Source organism: Anolis carolinensis, unplaced genomic scaffold (assembly GCF_035594765.1).
Source record: "Anolis carolinensis isolate JA03-04 unplaced genomic scaffold, rAnoCar3.1.pri scaffold_11, whole genome shotgun sequence".
NCBI classification, from domain to species: domain Eukaryota; kingdom Metazoa; phylum Chordata; class Lepidosauria; order Squamata; family Dactyloidae; genus Anolis; species Anolis carolinensis.
Window position 1 is genome coordinate 5,180,091 of NW_026943822.1, and position 26,014 is coordinate 5,206,104.

Genomic DNA, 26,014 nt, shown 5'->3' on the forward strand with positions numbered 1-26,014 from the left:
CTCCTCAAAGCTTCTCCCCCAAGCAGAGTCTTCCTTTAGAACTGGCGATCAGTTGCAAAGGAAAATGTTGGTGGCACCGGCTGCAGATCGCAAGTGTGCAAGAGGGCAGGTTGTATAACACCGCCTAAAAATAGAAAGCTGCCCACCACTCTCGCATCTGCCAGTTTCTTTCCAATATTTCAGAGCTACATCCCGAACACAATCGCCCCAAAGCAGAGGAGTGCATGAGTCATCCTTTCCACCTACCACCCGTCATAGTCAGAGATGAACATTATTTGTGATCTAAAATTCACATCATCTAGAAAGCAAGCAGTGAAAACAACTACAACCGTCGCTGGTGTTTTCTCCTGCCAAGAAAGGTGGGGTGGGGAGAGAGAAGGTGACAGCACACATGTTGAATGTCTTCCTATTACACAGGATGGAATTATGTAGAACTTGGGGGGGGGGGGGGGGTGGAGATAGTCAATCTATACAATACTCTTCATACTCACAAGTATATCTACTGAGGGGATAAAGCACAAATGAAACCAAATATAGGAAGAAGTAGGTGTATCATGCAAGTCCATGTAGGTCTATGTCTACATAGGTGCCGGGCTGTGGTGCAGGCTGGTGAGCAGCCTGCTGCAATAAATCACTCTGACCATGAGGTCATGAGTTTGAGGCCTGCCTGTGGCTGGGTGAGCACCCGTCAATTAAATAATAATAATAATAAAATAGCCCCTGCTCGTTGCTGACCTAGCAACCCGAAAGATAGTTGCATCTATCAAGTAGGAAATAAGGTACCACTTATAAAGTGGGGAGGCAAATTTAACTAATTTACGACGTTGGAATGAGGAAGTGCCATCACAGTGGATGATTAAGCAGCTGCTCCCCCCTGTGGCCAGAATCGAACATCCCCTCAGGAGAAGGTTAAATTGCCTCTGTGTCTGTCTCTGTCTCGGTTCTATGTGTATATGGGCATTGAATGTTTGCCCTGTATGTATATAATGTGATCCACCCTGAGTTCCTGAGTTGCACTTCTCTACCTCCAACGAAGCCATCCAAAACTAACAGCCCTGATGATTTGTAACATAACAATCATTTTGTTTTCACCCATATAGATAGATAGATATTCCTTGTAATCTCCTTTAGAAAAATTTTCTCCATAAAAGATTACAAGTGAATAAATGGTATGGCTGGCATCCTGTTGGTTTGTCGAAACTAAAGTAGACCTAGTCAACAAATTGTTGAATGGTAAATCAACATACAGGTAAAACTCATTGAGTGAATGAGTCCATTCTACGTATTCAAAACTGTTAACAACTTGATTACAAGGTAAATCCAGGTCTTTAGCAGTTACCCCGTTCAACCAAATTTCTCTATTTTTTGTTACATTTATAGCTCGCTTTTTATTTACTGCGGCAGAGTATGTGGCCTTCCACTGTTTTTCTTCAAACCTTCCTGCAACAGTCACTAGCACAGCCAATGGTAAGGCATCATGGGAACTGCAATGCCTTCTGAAGGGTCCCATGGTCTCCATCACTGCTCCATAGAGTTGGGTCATCACTCTACCCAAATATTTTGGCTAGAATCCTGACGGTATCTGCCACATATATATGTTCCAACTACAGAAGAAACTGGACCTTTTTATCCAATGCAGAACATTTCAGTTCAACTGAAGGTAGCAGAAGGAGGGTTGTACACATGATGCTGGTGTGGATGCAGATGTGTGTTCAGTTGTGCATTTGGGTGTGCAACAGTGTCATTTCCTACATGGACTGCTCTCTACCGCGCAATCAATACAGAGCTCCAATGCTATGCAATCTCAGTGCAAGATTTCAGCCTTTAATTTCATAGTGTGCTTGTAAGGTGGGTAGGGTGGAGAGCTTACTCTTCACGAAGTCTACCCACAAGTTTACGTGTTGCATATGGATCTGAGCTCAACAAACAAGGGGCCGGGCTGTGGCGCAGGCTGGTGAGCTGCAATAAATCACTCTGACCATGAGGTTATGAGTTCGAGGCCAGCCCGTGGCGGGGTGAGAATCTATCAATTAAAAAATAAAATATAGCCCCTGCTTGTTGCTGACCTAGCAACCCGAAAGATAGTTGCATCTATCAAGTAGGAAATAAGATACAATTTATAAAGTGGGGAGGCAAATTTAACTAATTTACATTGTTGGAATGAGGAAGTGCTGTCATTGTGGATGATGAAGCAGCTGCTCCCCCGTGTGGCCAGAATCGAACATGCCCTCAGATGAAGGTTAAATTGCCTCTGCGTCTGTCTCTGTCTATGTGTATATGGGCATTGAATGTTTGCCCTATATGTATATGATGTGATCCGCCCTGAGTCCCCTTTGGGGTGAGAAGGGCGGAATATAAATACTGTAAATAAAAATAAATAAACAATTTGCACCATCCCTTTCCCCCTTGTGTTAACACCTGATAAAAGTGGCCATTTGCTGGTTTGTTCTGCTGACTCTACAAGAAGATGTTGGAACCCTAGAAGACACTTCATATTCAGCTAAGCATTTATGCAAAGTTGCAGCTCTCTGGCTCTCACACTATCTATCAATTCATTCCCGGAGTCTTCATATGCATATGCCAGACATTGGGGAATTCGCATGTCTTGGGGAAATTAAAGAGAATCCAAGCAGTTATTTTGTAAAGAGAAAACAAGAAGAAAGCAAAAAAAAGAAGGAATATGGCTTCCCGTCTGTTAAAGATTTCTATCAAATTACGCTAGATGTATTATGGTGGAGGTCCAGGAGACAACATCTATTGCTTCTTCCTGGCTGTCCTCCCCAACATCAGCCACTACTTTATTTATTTATTTATTTGCAACATTTATACCTCGCCCTTCTCAACCGAGGGGACTCAGGGCGGCTTACAAAAACTGGCAAAATTTAATGCCCAAACTGCAATCATAAAAACAAAACAATACAAACAAATCCATTAATAACATTGTTAAAACACATTATAAAAACCTTAAAAAACGTATATATAATTAATTCCAATTCGTTCGAGATCCTCATGTTTCATCCTTAAATCAGGCCATGTCAACTTTGTCATTTACTCAACAAAAGCTTGGGCACATAACCATGTTCTCTGCTTTTTTGTGTCTGACTGTTTTAGGCTGCTAGCTAATGTAGTTGTGTTCTGGAAGAAAATGCAAACAACTGATTCAAGTCTCACATAAATAGGTTTTTGTCAGTATTGAAGTATCCACCATCAAGTAGTATATTCTACAGCAAGGGTCCCCAAACTTTTTAAACAGGGAGCCAGTTCACGATCCTTCGGACCATTGGAGGGCCACCTATAGTTGGCCACCGAGCAATAAATAATAATAACAACAACAACAACAACAATAAAGAGGGTTGGAAGAGACCTCTTGGGCCATTGAGTCCAACCCCCTTCTGCCTCAATGTTAATAATAATAATAATAATAATAATAATAATAATAATAATAATAATAATAATAATGGTTGTAAGAGAAGAAGAGACCCCTTGGGTCATTTAGCCCAACCCCCTTCTGCCCTTGTGCCATGGGGGCTGGATAAATGGCTTCGATGGGCCACATCCGGCCCCCGGGCCTTAGTTTGGGGACCCCTGGTCTACAGCTTGCTGCCTGGGGATGGTAGGAGTTGTGGTTTAATGCACATGGAGATTGACAAGTTGAATATATCCAGATTTCTCATCTGAATCAGATGATGACCTGTGCATTTTGGCAACTAAAGGCTATATATTCTCTCAACATATCCCAGCACCTGACTAGCATCTTTTGTACTTTAAAGATTAAGTACCACTCCAAGACCAAACAAAAGACTAGATGGAATTCCAGTCACAACAGAGTGGGGTGACTGGAATTTATCAACCACAGAAATAATATTCTAGGCTCTATCACAGGGGTCCCCAAACTAAGGCCCGGGGGCCGGATGCGGCCCTCCAAGGTAATTTACCTGGCCCCCGCCCTCATTTATAATATAATATTTTTATATCAGTTTTAATAATATAATATATTGTATAAATATATAATATTGATAAAAATATTATCATTTTATACAATATAATGCTAACAATAATACCATATAATAATAATATTAATTATATGTTATATATTACATATAATATTACAGTATAGTGGTATAGTTCAATATAGTATAATGCTAATATTGTACTATGCTAATAATATAATATATTGTATGTACATACAGCTGCTCTGAGTTCCCTTCGGGGTGAGAAGGGTGGGATATAAATGTAGTAAATAAATGTAGTAAATGAATAAATAAATAATTTTGGACTTAGGCTCGCCCAAAGTCTGAAATGACTTGAAGACACACAACAACAACAACAACAACAACAACCCTAATTAACCTGACTATCTCATTGGCCAGAAGCAGGCCCACACTTCCTATTGAAATCCTGATAGGTTTATGTTTATTTTCATTTTTAAATATTGTATTCTTTCATTGTTATTGTTGTTTTGCATTACAAATAAGATATGTGCAGTTTGCATAGGAATTTGTTCGGGTTTTCCCCCCAAATGATAATTTGGCCCCTCAGCAGTCTGAAGGATTGTGGACCGGCCCTCTGCTTTAAAAGTTTGAGGACCCCTGATCTATCATATATGGATTGTGCCTGACAATGTTCCTGTGTACCTGACTCCTTTGATGTAAACAGCTTGTTCAAAAGTACCATTAGAAAGTTAGCAAAATGGAAGAAAACAGAGACAGTAAACATGAGGATGGACTTTGAAATGCAGATCCAGATGTGTTGCACATGGGACATGGAAGCCCAGCAGAGAAACACTGGTGGGGCTTTATGCTCTAATGCTCTAATATTATATCCCAGCCCAAGACTTCATGCTAAATCCAAAATATTCTTCCAGTGGTTATTTCTTCCCACCTTCTGCTCAAGAAAACACACTGCATGTTATGGATGACGGACGTTTGTTAACATTATGTCTTCAAGTTATTTCAGATTTGTAGCAACACAAAGGCAAGCCTATAATGGAGTTTTCTTGGCAGATGTGTTTAGCGAGCATTTTCCATTGCTTTCCTCTAAGGGTAGGATTTACTCAAGGTCACCCAGTGGATTTCCGTGGCTGAGCGGCATCCAAACTCTGGTCTTCTAGTGTTCCAGTTCTTAAACCACTAGAGCACAAAGGCTGAATTCTATGCCAAAGAGTCATGTTGAAATCTATGTGCATTGAACTCACTAATCCAGAAGCTTCACTCCATCAACGATCAAAACACCACATTGTCAGGCCTCCCACCATTACACTCAGCGGGTGCAAAGCTTTTGTTCTGAGAAAGCCAGTTCCAGCAACATTTCTCTGCAAGGAGAGACCGAGTCAGTTTGAGAAAGGCTTTTTCTCCCGTGTCCAGTTCTACTCCCTCCATGAACCTACACACAGAGGCATGCATTATTCTCTGGGTAATGCTGAATTGCGGGTCTTTTCTTTCTACCTAAAACCTGTCCTTCTAGTACACTGTGCTGCCCTCTAGCGCTTTGAATGACACTTGGTCTGCAATAAAAGCATGGCTCACGGGAAGAGGAGCGTCTTGGTTTAATGGGGAAGGTGGACCTAGCTAAGCCTGACCAATACAATGCTGTTTTGAAGCGCCCGAGGAAATTCCCAAGTAGACCACATAGGAATCTCTTTTAACCAATAAATACATATTAAGCATTGTATACTTCTTTAACATCTTCCTTGTTACTCCGCTCAGGACAACAAAAGCACCAAGAGGGACCTCTGTGCACAGGAAATTCCAGAATATATCTGCATTTCTTAGAATAAGTTGCATAGGTAAAGGTAAAGGTTTCCCCTGACGTTACGTCCAGTTGTAACCGACTCTGGGGGTTGGTGCTCATCTCCATTTCTAAGTTGAAGAGCGGGCATTGTCCATAGACACCTCCAAGGTCATGTGGCCACTGGCATGACTGCATGGAGTGCCATTACCTTCCTGCCAGAGCAGTACCTATTGATCTACTCACACTCTGGGGGTTGGTGCTCATCTCCATTTTTAAGTCGAAGAGCCGGCGTTGTCCACAGACATCTCCAGGTCATGTGGTTGGCATGACTGTATGGAGCGCCATTACCTTCCCACTGGAGCGGTACCTATTGATCTACTCACATTTACATGTTTTCGAAGTGCTAGGTTGGCAGGAGCTGGGGCTAACAGCGGGCGCTCATTCCACTCCCAGGATATGAACCTGGGACCTTTTGGTCCGCAAATTCAGCAGCTCAGCGCTTTAACACACTGTGCATAGGTCAGGGTAAAAGGGATACCGGCCAGAGGGAACCTGCTCTATTATCCTCTTAGGAATTCTTAATTCCTTTATGTCTTTGCTACAAAGAAACATGAGCGGAGAAAGGAGGAGCTGAGGATGTACCATTCAGAAAAACGAGAAGAACGCAGTGGTTTCTGATACTGAATCCTTACTGTTGCTGGGCTGCAACCAGATTCTAAGATTAATGTCTTACAAATAACAGAGTTACTTATAACACAGTGTTGGCTTTATGGTGCCAAGCATAAACCTTTGACTATGCTGCAAACTTTCATTTGAACTCTAAAATCACTATCCACAATGCTTGATGAAATTTGGGGATTTGAATCAGTACCTTGGATAGCTCTTTTTAAAAAACACGTTCTAGGGCTAAAACCTAGAGTAGATCCACCACCTTAATAATAATAATGATGATGATGATGATGATGATGATGATGATGATGATGATGATGATGATGAGACAGAAGGCCTGATCCTTGCAGCCCAGGAGCAAGCCATCAGAACAAATGCAATTAAGGCCAAGATCGAAAAATCAGCTGATGACCCAAAATACAGACTGTGCAAGGAAACCGACGAAACCATTGATCATCTCCTCAGCTGCTGTAAGAAAATTGCACAGACAGACTACAAACAGAGGCACAACTACATGGCCCAAATGATTCATTGGAACTTATGCCTCAAGTACCACCTCCCAGCAGCAAAGAACTGGTGGGATCACAAACCTGCAAAAGTATTGGAAAATGAACACGAAAAGATACTGTGGGACTTCCGAATACAGACTGACAAAGTTCTGGAACACAACACACCAGACACCACAGTTGTGGAAAAGAAAATATGTGGATAATTGATATCGCCATCCCAGGTGACAGTCGCATTGACGAAAAACAACAGGAAAATCTCAGCCGCTAACAGGACCTCAAGATTGAACTTCAAAGACTCTGGCAGAAACCAGTCCAGGTGGTCCCAGTGGTGATGGGCACACTGGGTGCCGTGCCAAAAGATCTCAGCCGGCATTTGGAAACAATAGACATTGACAAAATTATGATCTGCCAACTGCAAAAGGCCACCCTACTGGGATCTGCACGCATCATCTGAAAATACATCACACAGTCCTAGACACTTGGGAAGTGTTCGACTTGTGATTTTGTGAAACGAAATCCAGCATATCTATTTTGTTTGCTGTGTCATAATAAAATAATAATAATAATAATAATAATAATAATAATAATAATAATAATAATAATGATGATAATTTCATCCGAAAATACATCACACAGTTCTAGACACTTGGGAAGTGTTCGACTTGTGATTTTGTGATACGAAATCCAGCATATCTATCTTGTTTGCTGTGTCATAATACAATAATAATAATAATAATAATAATAATAATAATGTCATCCGAAAATATATCACACAGTCCTAGACACTTGGGAAGTGTTCGACTTGTGATTTTGTGATACGAAATCCAGCATATCTATCTTGTTTGCTGTGTCATACAATGTCATTGTGTCAATTATTTATTATTATTATTATTATTATTATTATTATTATTATTATTATTATTATTATTATACCCTGCCTCATCTTCCTGAAGGGACTCGGGGCAGCTTACATGGGGCCAAGCCCAGGCAAAACAGACAATGTAAAAAACTCAACAATAAAACAAGTCAATCAACAATAAAAGAAGTCATAAAACAAATGAAGTCACATACAATAAACATACTTTGATAAAATCCTGGGTTGGCTCCTAAAAAGAACTGGGCCAAAGAAAGTGCAAGTAATGTCAGATACAATCGGGAAGAGGTAGATACCAGAACTGTTGTCCCATTAAAGTGCTAGGGAAGGCGTACACAAGGAAACTATGGCTGGTTAAATGAAGCCATGAACTATCACTTCTATAAGTCATTCCCTTTTTTGTAATAATTACATTTCAAAAGAATTATTATCAGTCACAGCTATAATATGTGTGAATGACAAATAAGAGTTTCTAAGGGCCGAGCTGTGGCGCAGCTGGTTAGTAGCCAACTGCAATAAATCACTACTGACCAAGAGGTCATGAGATCGAAGCCCGGGTCGGGTTAAGCCCCAACCATTAATAGCCTAGCTTACTGTTTACCTAAGCAGCCCGAAAGACAGATTTGACAGAAAGCTTCTGTCAAGTGGAAATTTAGATACGCTTTATGCAGGGAGGCTAATTTAACTACTAGTAACTAACATCACCATAATAATGTCCACCAGCATGTGTGCCAGAAGATGAGGAAGTACTCCATCAAGGACTCGGTGTCACAGTGGATGATGATGTGGCCGGAATCGAGCACACCCTCATGAAGCCAGAAGCTGGGAATGTTAAATAGCCTCTGTGTCTCTGTCTGTGTGTGTCGTATGTCTAATGGCACTGAATGTTTGCCTCATACATTATAAATACTGTAAATAAGTAAGTAAGTAAATAAATGACTGGAATCTAGTAATCGGGGAATTTAACCTATTTCTGAAAAATGGACCAAACAGGGAAGAAGGAGTATGAGCATTACCGGCCAAGGATATTTACATATGTGAGGGGATCCATGACTTCATAAAATAATAGAGTTGGAAGAGATCACAGGGATTGGACCATCCAATCCAACTTCCAACAAAATGGCCAACATTTTAAAAGGATGTTAGATAGAATAACTGGGCCACACCTCAGGGTCCCAGGGGTTGTATAGTGTATATTTTCTGTCCCTTTTAAATATCAGTCCAGCATGCAGAAATGAATCCGGGAAATGTTTTCCAAAGCAATCCTCTCCTCTCCAGGGAAGAAAAATATAAACAAACACCTACACATTTATTTTCTGAATCCCAAGTTAACGTTGGAAAGGCATAAGAGCTGGTCCAAATGCCAGCACTTCTTGAACATGAGAGAAGCAAAGCCAGTTACAGAAAAATTATGGTGGAAACCACCCAAGCCAGAGCTTTGAAGTTCCTAGATCTGTGGAAATCAACAGCCGCTGGTCCCTCCTAACAGTTTTCCAACACAATCCAATTAGTATCTTGGAAAGCCAACTCACTGGGCTCAAAGACTATTGGCAAAACCTAAGAATGGTATTTTATTCCCTCACGGGATCCAACCCAGGTCACTGTAATAGAAGTACAAAGGAGATTTGGAACAAAAGATCCGTGTAGAGAGACAATTAAAAAGGGGGTGAGCTTGTCGAGCCAGATACACAATCCATTCAAGTCTTACTTTATTTCCATCAAAAATAAGGATTTCTTACAGGCTGCTGCTGCTGCCGCCAAGGTTGCTAGTTGGGTTACTTTTGGCTGGAGCTCACCGGGATTGAATTTGGAATACCATGAATGGCCAACTGGCAGAAGGTTTCAGTCTTCCTCTTTCTATTGAACAGGCTCCATTGCAAGAAGATCAATCATAGAATCACAAAAATCGTAGCATTTGAAGGTGCCGCATGGGCTCAATGTAGGATCTCCTGCTAAAGCACCCCAACCAGGTAGCTTTCCATCCTTGTGAAGTCTTGGCTTTGCCTTTTCATCTCCTTTGCTTTAGTTCCCTCTGTTTAGGTATCCCAATAGTGTAGATGCCTCCATTTGTATTAGTTTTTGTGTGGAGCCTAAAATTCAGACTGGAGGCCAGCCTTAGTTGGTCTGTTCCATTTGCCTGTTACAGAACTTTCTTGCTAGATTCCTTTTACTTTCTGCAATAGAGCTACAGTGTTTAGAGCAGGAGTCCCCAAACTTTTGAAGCAGAGGGCCGGTCCACAATCCTTCAGACTGTTGAGGGGCCGAATTATCATTTGAAGAAAAAAATACAAACAAATTCCAATGCACACTGCATATGTCTTATTTATAGTGCAATACAACAATAACAAAGAACAATACAATATTTAAAAATGAAAACAATTTTAACCAACATAAACCTATCAGGATTTCAATGGAAAGTGTGGGCCTGCTACTGGCCAATGAGATAGTCAGGTTAATTATGATTGTTGTTGTTGTTGTTGTGTGCCTTCAAGTCATTTCAGACTTTGGGCGAGCCTAAGCCTAAAATTAATTATTTATTTACTACCTTTATTTACTACATTTATATCCCACCCTTCTCACTCAGAGCAGCTGTATGTACATACAATATATTATATTATTAACATAGCACAATATTAGCATTATATATTACTAGATTGAAATATACCACTATACTGTAATATTATATGTAATATATAACATATAATTAATATTATTATATGGTATTATTATTAGTATTATATTGTATAACATTATAATATTATTATCAAGACTATATGTATATACAATATATTATATTATTAAAACTGATATAAAAATATTATATTATAAAACTGAGGGTGGGGGGCAGGTAAATGACCTTGGAGGGCCGCATCTGGCCCACGGGCCTTAGTTTGGGGACCCCTAGTTTAGAGGCTTGGTTATTGTCTGGAAATCCTAGGCCTAGCAATCCAAACAGGCATCCTTAGCACTAAAACACAGTACAGTAGAGTCTCACTTATCCAAGCCTTGCTTATCCAAGCTTCTGGATTATCCAAGCCATTTTTGTAGTCAATGTTTTCAATAGATCGTGATATTTTGGTGCTAAATTTGTAAATACAGTAATTACAACATATCATAACTGCGTATTGAACTACTTTTTTCTGTCAAATTTGTTGTATAACATGAAGTTTTGGTGCTTAATTTGTAAAATCATAACCTAATTTGATGTTTAATAGGCTTTTCCTTAATCCCTCCTTATTATCCAAGATATTCGCTTATCCAAACTTCTGCCGGCCCGTTTAGCTTGGATAAGTGAGACTCTACTGTATTTATATACCATCAGTCCCAGTGACAACAGAAGCTTGTGGTCAGCACAAGTTTCACAAAATAGAAGACCAAGGCAGCTTATAAGAACTAGTTTATAATCCATCGCTTTGCAGCAGAGGCAAAAGACTTTCCAGGATTCCAGAGAGATGACTGCAACCAGCAAAATCTCCTTTCATCATGTATTGTTTTAAGCTATTTTACAGTAGTCCCGGGTGGAGTTAGCACTTTGTTCTTCTTCTTTTCAGTGTGATGCCTCATGGGCCTTGTAGTCCTGCTCCCAGTGCCATTGTGGCTAATGAAGACGAAAACATGGGGTTTTCGCCGGTTCAGCAAGAGCCGGAATCTTTCCAGATGCCTGATGTTGATGTTTTTCTCCAAGAACCCATTAAAACAGACCTTGAGCAGCTCTCACCCCCTTTTGCTAGGAGACAGTCCTATACTGCAGACAGGGGAGTGAAAGAACAGGTTCTAAGGAGCTTGAGAATTGCAGCTAAACAAGACACTGATTAGCCATGTTTCCCCTGGGAAAATCTAGGGAGTCTCACATCTGGAAAAAGCTGGGTTCCGTTTCCTGTTCTCTAGGGAAAGAGAACGCTGGACACCTGCTTGGCAGGGAAACGGGGCCCAGATATAGGTGCCTGGCACGGTAGTTTCCGTGCGGAGTCAACAGAGCAGCTTCAGGAGTGATTTCGTGTTTCCAGCCTTGTGTGGACTTCGCAAAGTCCGCAAATCCAGTTTCCTTGCCTTGCCTATCCAAGTATTCAAGAATTGCCTTGCCGCGTTCCTAGTCACGGACCTTGTTCCTAGAAGCAAGTTTGTTTCCAGCCTTGTTGTAGATTTACCTTGGACCTTGAAAGACCCTGGACAATTCCACACACTATTGCTTGGCAATAGTGTGTGTTTCGGTTTATTGGATTTTATCTTTGGACTCTAATATCATTTATTGGACAAAATATTTCTGGACTATATTTGACCTCATTTGATAGGTCTGCTTCTGGACTATATTTTCTACTTGTTTTTATTATTCTTATATATTTCCTTAATAAAGATATTAGATAGTATTTGGCCTCCGTGTTCGGTTCTTGGTGCTCCGTTTCCACAGGCGTGACATTCAGTAAACTCATTTTGGTTAACTTTTATCTTGCCTAAAGTGCCTCTGTATGTTAAGGGTCTTGATCTTATCAGGAGGTATACAGATAGCACCAGAGTAAAGCCAGACACCATAGCCTCGGGTGTGCCATCACAATCCTCTTTTTGAAAACATACAGAGAAGAAGACCTTATCACCACACCACACAATTGGTTTCATTATCAACTCATTTTTAATGTCAAGATGTTCTTTCTAACCTGGTGCCAACCGCTAAGGCAGTAGAGAACAGGCTACTCCTTGTCATAGCCCTTGAGGTATTTAAAGAGTGTGATCACATCCCCCCTTCATTCTTCTCTTCACCAAGCTAGACATGCCTAGCTCCATCGACCTTTCCTCAAGATCACATCTTCTCTACCAACAGCTCCTGAGTCCTTCAACGCTCCTCGCACTACAATATTAGTGAAAGAGTAATGAAGTACAAGGGTCATCTCACATAGCTGAGAAGTGGAATATTCATTCTTAGCCAAAGAAAGCACCTCTTCACATAGTGTGGATTTAAATTATGGTATTTAGCACCCCAAAAGGTTGAGATAGAAGACTTTAAAAAGAGGATAAAACAATTTAATAGAGGATATAACTATTGATTGCTTTCAGCCACATTGGTTATATATTACCTTCTGTTTTATAAGCCAGAGAGAGTGTTCTTCATCTTACAGGTGCGCTTCTCACAGAAATCTGTTTGTCCACTGTGAGAACACAATTTATGGAAATCTGGGCCCACTTTTATTGTTTTTATTTATTTATTTATTTGCCATGTCTGTTGTAACTGCCCACAATACGGATGTTATTGGTTTTGGACATTGTTTTATGCATGTAGACTGGAGTCCTTCCTTGAAAGACGGTAACTTCCAGCTATTTGTCTTTCTAGGCCAGTGGTTCTCAACCTGGGGTCCCCAGATGTTTTTGGCCTTCAACTCCCAGAAATCCTAACAGCTAGGAGTTGAAGGCCAAAACCATCTGGCTGGGATTTCTGGGAGTTGTAGGCCAAAACCATCTGGTAACTGCAGGTTGAGACTGCTCTAGGCCAATGATGAGCACACTACAAACCACAGAATGAAGGTAGCTTGGGAGCTTGAGTTGTAATAATAATATAATAATATAATACTTTATTTTTGTATCCCGCCACTGTCTCCCTGAAGGGACTCAGGGCGGCTAACATGGGGCCAAGCCCAGAAGAAGACAATGTATAAACAAGTAAAATATAAAACAAAACGATCAAATAACAAAGCAGTATAAAATCAAAAATGAATTCAAGCACAATTATAAGGTAAAGGTAAAGGTTTCCCCTGACGTTAAGTCCAGTCATGACCGACTCTGGGGGTTGGTGCTCATCTCTATTTCTAAGCCGAAGAGCCGGCATTGTCCGTAGAACCTCCAAGGTCATGTGGCCAGCATGACTGCATGGAGCTCCGTTACCTTCCCACCCGGAGCGGTACCTATTGATCTACTCACATTGGCATGTTTTCGAACTGTTAGGTTGGCAGGAGCTGGGGCTAACAGCGGGCGCTCATTCCGCTCCCAGGATATGAACCTGGGACCTTTTGGTCCGCAAGTTCAGCAGCTCAGCGCTTTAACACACTGTGCCACCAGGGGCCCTGACAAGCACAATTATACAAATACAGTAGAGTCTCACTTATCCAAGCTAAACGGGCCGGCAGAAGCTTGGATAAGCGAATATCTTGGATAATAAGGAGAGATTAAGGAAAAGCCTATTAAACATCAAGTTAGGTTATGATTTTACAAATTAAGTGGCAAAACATCATGTTATACAACAAATTTGACAGAAAAAGTAGTTCAATACGCAGTCATGTTACGCAGTCATGGCTTGGATTATCCAGAGGCTTGGATAAGCGAGGCTTGGACGAGTGAGACTCTACTGTACATAAAACCCTGTTTCCAAAGAATGCCTACACAGGCTTTACTGTGTTTCACTCTATCCTGTTTACGTCACATCCCTTACTTTGACGTTAGTAGAAATGTAAAACTCCAGGGACACTAATTTCTCATTGGTCAGAATGTCTTTTATGGCCCCAATAAACTGGACCATGTGGTTGGAACCATTTTGGTTCTCTCTTCTTCTCCCTTTGTTCTTCTAGCTAACAAGAAGCATCTTGCTGTCTCTCCTGGCAAGATGTAACTATTTAGATGTTTGTTATTTTTCCTTTCTTATTTTTCCTTAGAAACCAGTCTAGAGTAGAGTAGACAGCTCTCAAGCCTTTCTATCTACAATGGAGTTCTTTTTACCTGAATAAATACTTTTTGAACTTTTACTGAGACTCTGCAGTCCATTGCAATCCTAAATAGACAAAGGCTTCTCTTGCTCACCCCGTGTAAGTAACTGATGCATTTGAAAGCTTTGCTTTTGCTACTCTGCTGCCTTTTGGTGGAATCTCCTCACCTCTGCATGAACTCAGTTGCCACTTGAATTCAGTTTCTGGCTCAGAAAGCTTCAACAGGAAGCCAGCACTTTCAAAACAACAGCCACGCCTCACCTTCCAAACAATAGTAGAGCTAGCCCACACTCAAGAATCAGCACAGACTCAGGTTTTTTAAATGCTATCTATCTAAGAAAAGAGTAGGCAATCTAAGAAAAGGGTGCACACTCTCAGGTTTTTAAGGAAATCTTAGACAGGCCTTACTTAAAGAGCAAGCTGCCTTCTTGCTTCCTCTCCTCACCTCTGCATGAACTCATACAATTGTAATAGTGATAATTCTTTGTCTTCTGCTCCATGCTCCTTTTTATATGGTGGTGACAAAGATTGGACTTGCTTTTTCCATGTGAATGTGTATGCTCTACCACTGGCCAGCAATCTCCCTCCTAGGACTTATTTCCAATTTCCATCTCTCCCACGACCCAAACCTTCAGTTGTTGATTTTCCATGGTTTTCAGTAAATGCCTCCATCGCAAATGGTTCCTATCCATCAGCTCCCAACTCCACCATGTACCTTTTACAAAAACTACTCTGAAAAAAATCCTTATTCCTGGGTCAGTACCTTACTGCTCAGCACCTTACTGCTGCTCCTAAATTCACGGCACAAACTTCCTTCTTGGAAGTAAGAGTTATATAAATAAACCTTTCCTTTGCAAGTTTTATTTTTAGACACAGGAAAAAGACTTGGCGAGAGTGCCCTTGTTACTTAAAAATGCAAGAGGGGAATCAACCTTCAGCCTTGGTTCACCAAGAGCCTTCCGTGCTCTCTCCTCCTTCTAAAATGAGATAGTCTTGTCTATTCCAGTCTCCTTCAAAGCCGGCCCTTCCACACAGCCATATAACCAAGAATCTCAAGGCAGAAAATCCCACAATATCTGCTTTGAACTGGGTTATCTGTGTCCACACTGCTATATATTCCAGTTCAAAGCAGATAACGTGGGATTTTATTCAGCTTTGTGGAGGGGGCCTTAGAAAGCACTGCAACTCAGATCCTTGCAACTCATCAAATTACTGTATATACTCGAGTACAAGCCGACCCGAATATAAGCCGAGGCACCTAATTTTACCACAAAAAAACTGGGAAAACATTGACTCCAGTATAAGCCGAGGGTGGTAAATTTCAAAAATAATAATAGATACCAATAAAATTACATTAATTGAGGCATCAGTAGGTTAAATGTTTTTGAATCTTTACATCAAACTGTAATTTAAGATATGACTGTTCAACTCTGATTAAATCATTATTTTCATCTTCATCGATGTGAATGTGCTTATGTATCCTTTTAATAATAATAGAGTGAAAAAATAAATGTAATAATCATAATAAATGCAGTAAAATAATAAATGTAAAAATAATAGAGTAAAATAATTAATGTATTAATAATAATAAAAATAGAGTAAAATAAATGTAAAAGTAACAAAAATAATAGAGTAAAATAATTAATGTAATAATAACTAGTATTAATAATAATACTAATAATAATACTAATACTTATTATTATTATTATTATTATTATTATTATTATTAATGTAATAATAAAAACCAGTGAAGGTGGCCCCGGTGGTGATTGGCACATTGGGTGACATGCCAAAAGATCTCAGCCGGCATTTGGAAACAACAGACATTGACAAAATCACGATCTGCCAACTGCAAAAGGCCACCCTACTGGGATCTGCACGCATCATCCGAAAATACATCACACAGTCCTAGACACTTGGGAAGTGTTCGACTTGTGATTTTGTGATACGAAATCCAGCATATCTATCTTGTTTGCTGTGTCATCATAAAATAATAATAATAGTGTAAAATAATAAATGTAACAATACCAATAATAATAGAGAAAAATATTAAATATACCATATATACTTGAGTATAAGCCGGCCTGAATATAAGCCCACCAGGACCCTCACCCGAGTATAAACCGAGTAGGGTTTTTTTTTTAGTCTTAAAAAAGGGCTGAAAAACTAGGCTTATATTTGAGTATATACTGTAATATGTTAACTGATTTCATGCTCTATTTTACAACCATGTCAGGTGTTCCTGCTTCCCTTATGTGCAAAAACAACAGGTACATAGTTGGCAATTATGTTTAAATAATGTTGTCAGACAAAAATCACTTAAAAAAGAAAAAATGCTGAACCTGCTCCCAAGAAATTTCGTTGAAATCACAAATAAACATTATTTTTTAATGAAAACAGAACCATATTGGTGGAAGAGTCCGACTCTTTGCTCAATGCAGGATGGGCAGCTAAAGTATCTTCAGTAAAGCCAAACCACTCTAACTATCTAAAGGTTCTTTCTAATGTTATCAACTCTCCTGCAACTACAAACCATTAGACCCAGTTCTACCCTCTGAGATAGCAGAGAACACAACTGCACCCTTCATGTCACTCCTCAGTCTTCTCTTCACCACACTAAACAAGCCCAGCTCCATCAAACTTTCTTTGTATTTTTGTTCTCCATACCTCTTATCATCCTTACTGCCCGACTCTGTGTCGGGCAGTAAGATGGAATCAGTGGAACACAGAACAAAGAAACATCAAAGACGATGGTAAAACTAGTTACAAAGTTTTACTGTACAAGACAAACAGACTTGCAGACAATAGACACAGGACTCTCACTCTAGGCAGACAGAACAGAACTGAACTGATGCAATCAGTAATGCATACACACTTGTGTCTGGACACTCCCCAGTTCCAGCCACACATCAAGGTCAACACAGTTTCTTGGCAATTAACTCTTTCCAGACTATAGTACACTCTGGATGATGCAATCAGTATGCAATACAAACCAAGAAACAAATTTCATTTAAACACTACCAATACACAAATCGCACATTAACACTCTGATCTCAGTCCCACTTGTTTATAGCCTTCTAAAAATGGGGTGTCCAGAACTGGTTTGACCAGTGCAGATTATAGTGCTACTGTTACTTTTCTTGACTTGGGAACTATGCTTCTATTAATGCAGTCTAATTTGGCATTGACCTTCTTCGTTGCAGACTCACTCTAGAATCATATAATAATAGAGTTAAAAGAGACCTCACGGGCCATCTGGTTCAACCTCATTCTGCCAAGAAGCAGGAAAATTTCATTCAAAGCACCCCCGACAGATGACCATTCAGCCTCTGCTTAAAAGCCTCCAAAGGAGCCTCCATCACACTCCGCGGCAGAGAGTTCCACTGCTGAACAGCTCTCACAGTGAGGAAGTTCTTCCTGATGTTCAGGTGGATCAACAAAATGAAGTTCAACAGGGACAAATGCAAGATACTTCACTTCGGCAGAAAAAATGGAATGCAAAGATACAGAATGGGGGACGATGCCTGGCTTGACAGCAGTGTGTGCGAAAAAGACCTTGGCATCCTCGTGGGGAACAAGGTAAACATGAGCCAACAATGTGATGCGGCAGCTAAAAAAGCCAACGGGATTCTCGCCTGACTCAAATAGGGGAATAGCGTCTAGATCCAGGGAAGTCCTGCTCCCCCTCTATTCTGCCTTGGTCAGACCACACCTGGAATCACACTGTGTCCAATTCTGGGCACTGCAATTGAAGGGAGATGTTGACAAGCTGGAAAGCGTCCAGAGGAGGGCGACTAAAATGATCAAAGGTCTGGAGAACAAGCCCTATGAGGAGCGGCTTAAAGAGCTGGGCATGTTTAGCCTGCAGAAGAGAAGGCTGAGAGGAGACATGATAGCCATGTACAAATACGTGAAGGGAAGTCATAGGGAGGAGGGAGGGAGCTTGTTTTCTGCTGCCCTGCAGACTAGGACACGGAACAATGGCTTCAAACTACAGGAAAGGAGATTCCACCTGAACATCAGGAAGAACTTCCTCACTGTGAGAAGGGCTGTTCGACAGTGGAACTCTCTCCCCCGGACTCCTCCTTTGGAGGCTTTTAAGCAAAGGCTGGATGGCCATCTGTCGGGGGTGCTTTGAATGCGATTTCCTGCTTCTTAGCGGGGGGTTGGACTGTATGGCCCACGAGGTCTCTTCCAACTCTACTATTCTATGATTCTATCTATCAAGGATGCGTTGAGCAAGAGATGCCTTGCATCAACAGGAAATGGTCTGAATGACTTTTGAAATCCCTTCCAAGTTACCCTACTTTGGACTTGGCATCTCCCAATCAGTCTTCACTAGGTCATGTGGTTATTTAACTGATGTCTTTCCCTGTTGCAATTGGAGCATTTAACAGCTTGGTATGTGACCAAACACTCCAGGTAGCAATGTTAGTCCACCAGAAACATGCAGCGAGACGGCAGAACTGCTTGTCCCGAGAGGCAGCAGGATGTCACATCTCTGCATGAGTCGCTGCTCCTGGCTTGCTTGCTTCAAACGTAGGGTCAGCAGAAGGGATTCTTGGTTCTTCTCAAAGTAAATAGTTCTTACACTCCCACTCTCTCTCAGTATAAACATGTTCATCCAATTTTAATTCAGCAAGTGGTGCGCACGGCCCAGCTATGAGAACACTGGGAAACCCTGATGCTGGGACATCCAGAAATGAACTTAAGAACATACATGCACAGAGTATATCCTTTACCATCTACTACTGGTTTGTAACCCTCGTGCATCTTTTCTATCACTGAAAAACTGCAACAGCAATCAGGCATGTTTATTTTATCTGCATAAAAATGTCAAGAAGCTCTGTGCATCATGTTTATTATTTCCACACTTCCTCTGAGGACTTCAGGGCATCATAAATGTTTGTCCACTTCCACATTTTATCCTCATAAGAACCCTGTGGGGTGCAGACAGAGAGAGAAAGAGAGCCCATGATAGGAATATGGGGAATACTAATTCATATTTACACAAGGATCTGTGGAAAAGTCTAAAACTGATAAGAAATATGCATAAAGATGTTTTGATTCTGATTTTTCTTTATTGTTGGATTGCATACAATGTGATACCGTGTTTCCCCGAAAATAAGACAGTGTCTTATATTAATTTTTGCTCCCAAAGATGCGCTAGGTCTTATTTTCAGGGGATGTCTTATTTTTCCATGGAGAAGAATTCACATTTATTGTTGAACAAAAAAATGAACATTTATTATATACTGTACAGTAGTTGTCACCACAAACCAGCATAACCAGACAAACTGTGAATCCTATCAAGAATTTCTTGTTACTACCACTATTTCCAAGTACAACAATCTATTGTACGTATATTTACCAATCCTGCATGCTCTGGTGTTCTGTTCGGCAGGCATGCTTCCAAACAAAAACTTTGCTAGGTCTTACTTTCAGGGGAGGCCTTATATTTAGCAATTCAGCAAAACTTCTACTAGGTCTTATTTTTCAGGGATGTCTTATTTTAGGGGAAACAGGGTATGTCTGAGATACTGTAAAATGAGGAAAGAATGTATATTTATACATTTTGAATGATAAATTAATAATAATAATATTGAAAATAAAACATGTATGGGTAGATGAAGGGTGTGTAGTGGAGAGATGTATAGTGAAGTTGTCATGGAAAAGTTAAAAGACTAATGGGAAATATGCTTGGGGATGTTCTTGATTTTTTTGTTGTTGTTGTCGGATTTTATGCAACGTGATGTGTTTGAGATATTGTAGAATGAGGAAAATGTGAGCTTGTACATTTGGATTGATAAATTAATAAAAACATTTTTTTAAAAAATTAACTGGTTTCTCAGCCAATCAGAGACCAAGCTGGGGCTTTTGCCAGATTTGTAAACAAGGCTCACACAAGCATTTCACCAAGTCCCAATCCAAAAATTGCCAGTTTCTTTCCCCACTTATATCCCAAATGAAGAAAAAAAAGGCAGCTTTCATAAAGCTTGCCTCCTAAATCACCTGGAGGTTATTACTATTCACCAAAGGAGACCAAGGAAGCAATGATTTGCAAGCCTTGTCTCCGTACGCTGGCCTTTTCATGTGATCTCCTTCCTCTGAGGGATAGCACAGAAGAGACTTTATTTCGCCATCTATCAAGGCTGTTTTCTTCACCTTTCGCCTACACACAAAGCTCACACCGGCCTCTTTCAAGGAGCCTAACAGAATGTGCTAGAATAACAGAAGAATGCATTAAACAGGCAAGCTGTTGCACTTTCACAGCACACGTCACCGGAGACGCTGTTCCTGATATTACAAGCAAGGAAAAGCATGTCCCCGTCCCTGAGGCAAGCCTACTGGATTCACAGTTCTATGCCGGGAACCACGGATACCGTTGGCATTTTGCTTTTTTGCACAGAGAAAGGAGCGGGGCTCAGTTACCCTTTTTGAGTGGAATATTGCCTGAGCTCAGTGTGCTGGTACAGCTGTACCAGAAACTTCAACTTTATTTTCTTGCTGCAAATGTTTGCAATCATAGGACAGGCCACCTGTCAATCACCATTAAGTTTGGTTCCGCCCTTTGTTCAGGGCTCTGGGAGGGAAGGAGCCGTTTTTAAGTTAGTCTCTCTTAGGAAGCTCAGCTATAGGACGTAGACCAACTCGTCCCGTAGAAAAGCTTCATATACCAGAACACCAGGGATATAGACGGTCCAGGGATACAGAACACCAGGGATATAGACCGTCCGGGGATACAGAACAACAGCACAGAAACATCTGCAAGCCTTGGCTGGTAGGTCCACTCGACACCCAGATGCACTTGGAGCTGGCAGTGGGTCCCAGACCAGCTAGGCCCAGATAATAGATAGCCTGGGAGGGGTTATAAGAGGGTTTTCAGTTATTCAAAGCCAATCGCCTGTCCTGTGGGGACAAGACTCCTTGAAGATTTATTATTTGTTTGTCAATAAAGACTTTGTTATTTCTTTAAAGACTTCAAGGCCATCTTTTCAGGGAAATTCCTCAACAACCTTTCTTTAGGCACCCTGGCTTCCCGCTGGGCGTAAAGTATACGTCCTATATAATAGTCAATCAGTCACAGGCCCAGCGCGTGACAGAACACTCAGAACATTGGCATTATTGCGATCATGTCTTCAATAGTGATTGTGAAAGTAACACGCATGACGCAGAATCAGTTGGCGAAAGGAGAAGTGCTCCAAAACATCACTGCCCACCAATCATCGCCAAGCCAATGCCCGTTTTCCTGAACTGCCCTAGGCAAGATTACTTCTGGTTTCTGAACCTCGATCGAAAGAGAACTATTGTAAGGAGAGGAGAACAACGGAGAAGAGTTAAGCATCACTGTCAAATGCCCAGATTATACTACCGTATATACTCGAACATAAGTCGAGTTTTTCAGCCCCTTTTTTTTTTTAGCTAAAAAAACTTCCCTCAGCTTATAATGGTGTCAAGCTCAAGACTGGGCAACAGAATTTAGAAGCCATTGCTTGCAATATATGATATATATTCTCTCTTACTCTCCCTTATCAGTGTGTTTTCTTTTGCAAAGCCTCCCTCGCTTTTAATCAAGGGAATGTTTTGAAAAGGGAAAGATGCCCTTGCAAGTCAGGAAAAAGAAAAATATATATTCATTAGTCTTATGAAAGCATTTTCCCCTGAAATATTTGTTAAACTCTTCTACAGATATATAGGCATTAACCCCCTGCGTGCATTTGCAATCCCTATGTATGTGGCATGGATAAACTAGGAAAGGCCACACCCTGGACTCTCCACAGATAGATAGATAGATAGATAGATATATATATATATATATATATATATATATATATATATATATATATTCCTTTCCTAGTTTATCCATGCCACACAGCCTCTGAGGATGCCTGCCATAGATGTGGGCGAAACGTCAGGAGAGAATACTTCTGGAACATGGCCACACAGCCCGAAAGACATACAACAACCCCATTGCCCAAATGACTTCTCTCAATAACTTCTAGGCACTGTGCAGATTCTGCATTCTGCAAACATCTTGCAGGAACAGCATTACAAGAAGATAACAGTAGCTTCTCCTTCCTAAAGTTTCTTGTTTGCTTTTGCTGCTGTTGCTATTGGTAGGCTCGCTGTATCATTTTGCATTCTTCAGAATACTACAGATTTCAAGTTGTTCCTGGGTAACAAGGCTGCAATCCTGTTGGCGACATAGGCTTGGGAGTATGTGGGTTTACATCCTTTTCCATATGTTGCAAATGAAATATTTGTCACCTTGCAAAATGTCCTCAATCCAAAACAACTGTCGAGGACCAGAGCACACAGCCACACAGCCTTTTTGTGATTGCAGAGAGACAGCACACAGCTGCGTTCATGGATGGCAACATCAGCTCCCTTCTCTCGTTCACAGAACTGACGTTTGGTGTTGTTTGGGCCTTCCTTCCTTCCTTCTTTTTTTCCATCTTGCCAGTAAAGATCCATGGCAACATGGCCCAGTACCTGGAAACTGGTCTCTAGGTGTGGGAGGGACATGAAACTGTGCAGGCGAAACATTATGCTCAATCTACACAATGTTAGGACCATGATGTGTGTGGACAAAAAATATATATCTATATATATAAAAGAGTGATGGCATCACGGCAACCGACAAAACAACAAAACTACAGGCCCCCCAACCTCGAAATTTGACAACACAATCCATCATCCACGCCTCTAGGTTGATACAACAAAAAGAAAAGAAAAATAAAGTCCTAATTAGAGGGAGAGGAATAATTGCTTTTATCCAATTGCTACCAGTTAGAAGGCTAAGCTCCTCCAACTTGGTCTCCTAGCAACCCAATAATAAATAATAAAAAACACTAAAAAATAATTAAAAACACTAAAAGATTAATACAATAAAATACTATAATAACAGAAAATAACTAAAAATAATATAAGAAAATAATAAATAAAATATAATAAATAAAAAGATAACTTACAATAAAATTAATTAAAAAATACAAATAACATCAAATAAAAATTACACAACAATTTTTAACCAATACCACCACCACTTTGCCACAGCAACGCGTGGCCGGGCACAGCTAGTCTATATATATAAAAATGTAATGTGCATAATTCCCATGGAGTAAACAACAAAACCACTGGATCAAATCACACCAAATTTGGCCACAAAAGACATAGTCATCCAATCTACGTATATCTTTCCATCAAAGGACCCTATAAAATTAGGTCCAAATTACAGGAAAAAAACCCAAAACTAAAAATTACAAACAACGCATTTCCCCTTCCCGGAAACTTGGTGACGTTAGCCAGGTGGGCAAGGCTTCAATGTGTGACCAAGTACAGCTAGACATATTCCAGACAGGAAACAACCAGAGCCAGGTAACACCTCCCAACAAGGGATTCCCCCTCAGAGTCATCATCATCATCATCATTATTATTACTGAGTTCCTGGGAACCATCAAAATGAATAAAACCTGGCAGCCAGCTTTAAAAAAATCTACAATCGGGACAGTAAATAAAGAACAACACTCTGAAAATAAGGGTATTCCAGACAGGAAACAACCAGAGCCAGCTAACACCTCCCAACAAAGCATTCCCCTAGGGAGAAAACAACCATACTTTGAAGCTGCAAGCCTATTTAATGCTAATCAAGGTGACTTATTACAACATTCATACTTGCCTCCACAAACCTACTTAGGACGACGCCACAGCAACACTTGGCCGGGTACAGCTTATATTATATATAATTATATTACAACAAATTTGACAGGAAAAGCAGTTCAATACGCAGAGGTCGTGAGTTCGAAGCCAACCTGTGTCAGATTGAGCGCCCAACCACTAAAAATAGCCGAGCTTGTTGTTGACCTAAGCAACCTGAAAGATAGTTGCATCTATCAAGTACAGTAGAGTCTCACTTATCCAACACTCGCTTATCCAACGTTCTGGAATATCCAACACATTTTTGTAGTCAATGTGTTCAATATATCGTGAGATTTTGGTGCTAAATTCATAAATACAGTAATTACTACATAGCATTACTGCGTATTGAGCTACTTTTTCTGCCAAATTTGTTGTCTAACATGATGTTTTGGTGCTTCATTTGTAAAATCATAATCTAATTTGATGTTTAATAGGCTTTTCCTTAATCCCTTCTTATTAGCCAACATATTCGCTTATCCAACATTCTGCCAGCCCGTTTATGTTGGATAAGTGAGACTCGACTGTAGGAAATTTAGGTACCGCTTATGCGGTTCATTATATAACGGTGTAACGGCATCAATTGCCACTTGTAAGCCGCCCTGAGTCCCCTCGGGTGAGAATGGAGGGGTAATAAATAATTGAAATAAATAAATAAATAAATAAAATGCGGAGAGACTAATTTAAAAATCATCCAGCAGCGTGCGGAAGAATGAGGAAGTACTCCATCAAAAAGGACTCGGTGTCACAAGTGGACGATGAAGCAGCAGCTCCCCCTGTGGCCGGAATCGAGCATACCCATATGAAGCTGGAAGCCGGAAAGTGTTAAATTGCCCGTGTTTTTGTTTGTGTCTCTGTCTGTATGTCATATGGCATTGAATGTTTGCCATGTATACGTACATTATGATCCGCCCCTGAGTCCCCTTCGGAGTGAGAAAGAAGGGCGGAATATAAATACTGTAAATAAATAAATAAACTTAGGAAAAAATCTACAGAACATTTCTTGTTCACAACTTGGGGACTGTCTGTACTGTACTTTTCCCAAACCCTGGGACTGTCCTAGACCACTGTAATGAACGCACTAAGATGCATTCTGCACTGTGCTTTGCCAAAGCACTTTATACCATAAGACACTTTTCAAAATCAATCTGGATGCTGTCATATGTAAAACTGCATCAAGGTTGTTATTATTACATATTATATTGACTTTTAACTAAGCAATTCATTTGTCGGGAAGAGCAGCAACCAACAGGTTTTTAAAAGTTCTTTCAGTGGATATTGTCATCTGCAGCTTTCATGCTGCATTAAGGAGATTTATAGCGGCATAAAATCAACCAGTATCCTCCCAACTGGTATTGCAAAGGGAGAGTTAGGCAAGTGACGAAATGAAAGGCTGCAGCAACTGACATGTGCAGTGCATGGAATGTACAAAACCCTTGCAAGAAAAATGGAGATTTCCTTTTTACCTGAGTTCCACTTTGTAGGTTACTTTGAATGTCTGAGTCGCAAATGAGAAGACCGTGTTGATTGATTTAATCCGTAGCTATTTTTCAAAAACACTGGCCCTCCGAAACGTTTGCCTCCAAGAAACAGCATAGGCATGCATATGTGTGTGTGAAAAATGTGTAAAACCAATGTGTGCAATGAGGAAATATCATAGATTGTAGGAAATTGCTTGCAAATATGCATAAACTGATGGAATGGAATGCAATACTCCTAAAAACTTATATACATTTTCATGTGGACTATTTTTTTTTTAAAAAAAGCCTACTGATGCAGAAATAGGATTCAGTGAACGAGTGCATGAATGACGTGTAACAAATGCAAAATGCGGATCACATATATACGAG

At 40.4% G+C, this 26,014-nt stretch overlaps 1 protein-coding gene across 6 annotated transcripts in view; it reads right to left on the bottom strand.

Annotated features, from left to right (window-relative positions):
* The window catches only part of ntrk3 (neurotrophic receptor tyrosine kinase 3), a 707,738-nt gene that overhangs the window by 655,920 nt on the left and 25,804 nt on the right, over positions 1 to 26,014 (bottom strand). Inside the window, exon 1 of one of the 6 annotated variants that reach the window (XM_062963032.1) lies at positions 1 to 26,014. This exon is cut by the window's right edge and continues 11,910 nt beyond it. The exons of the other annotated variants lie outside the window; for them this stretch is intronic. The gene's annotated coding sequence lies outside the window, so the exon portion shown is untranslated. 6 annotated transcript variants of the gene reach the window in all.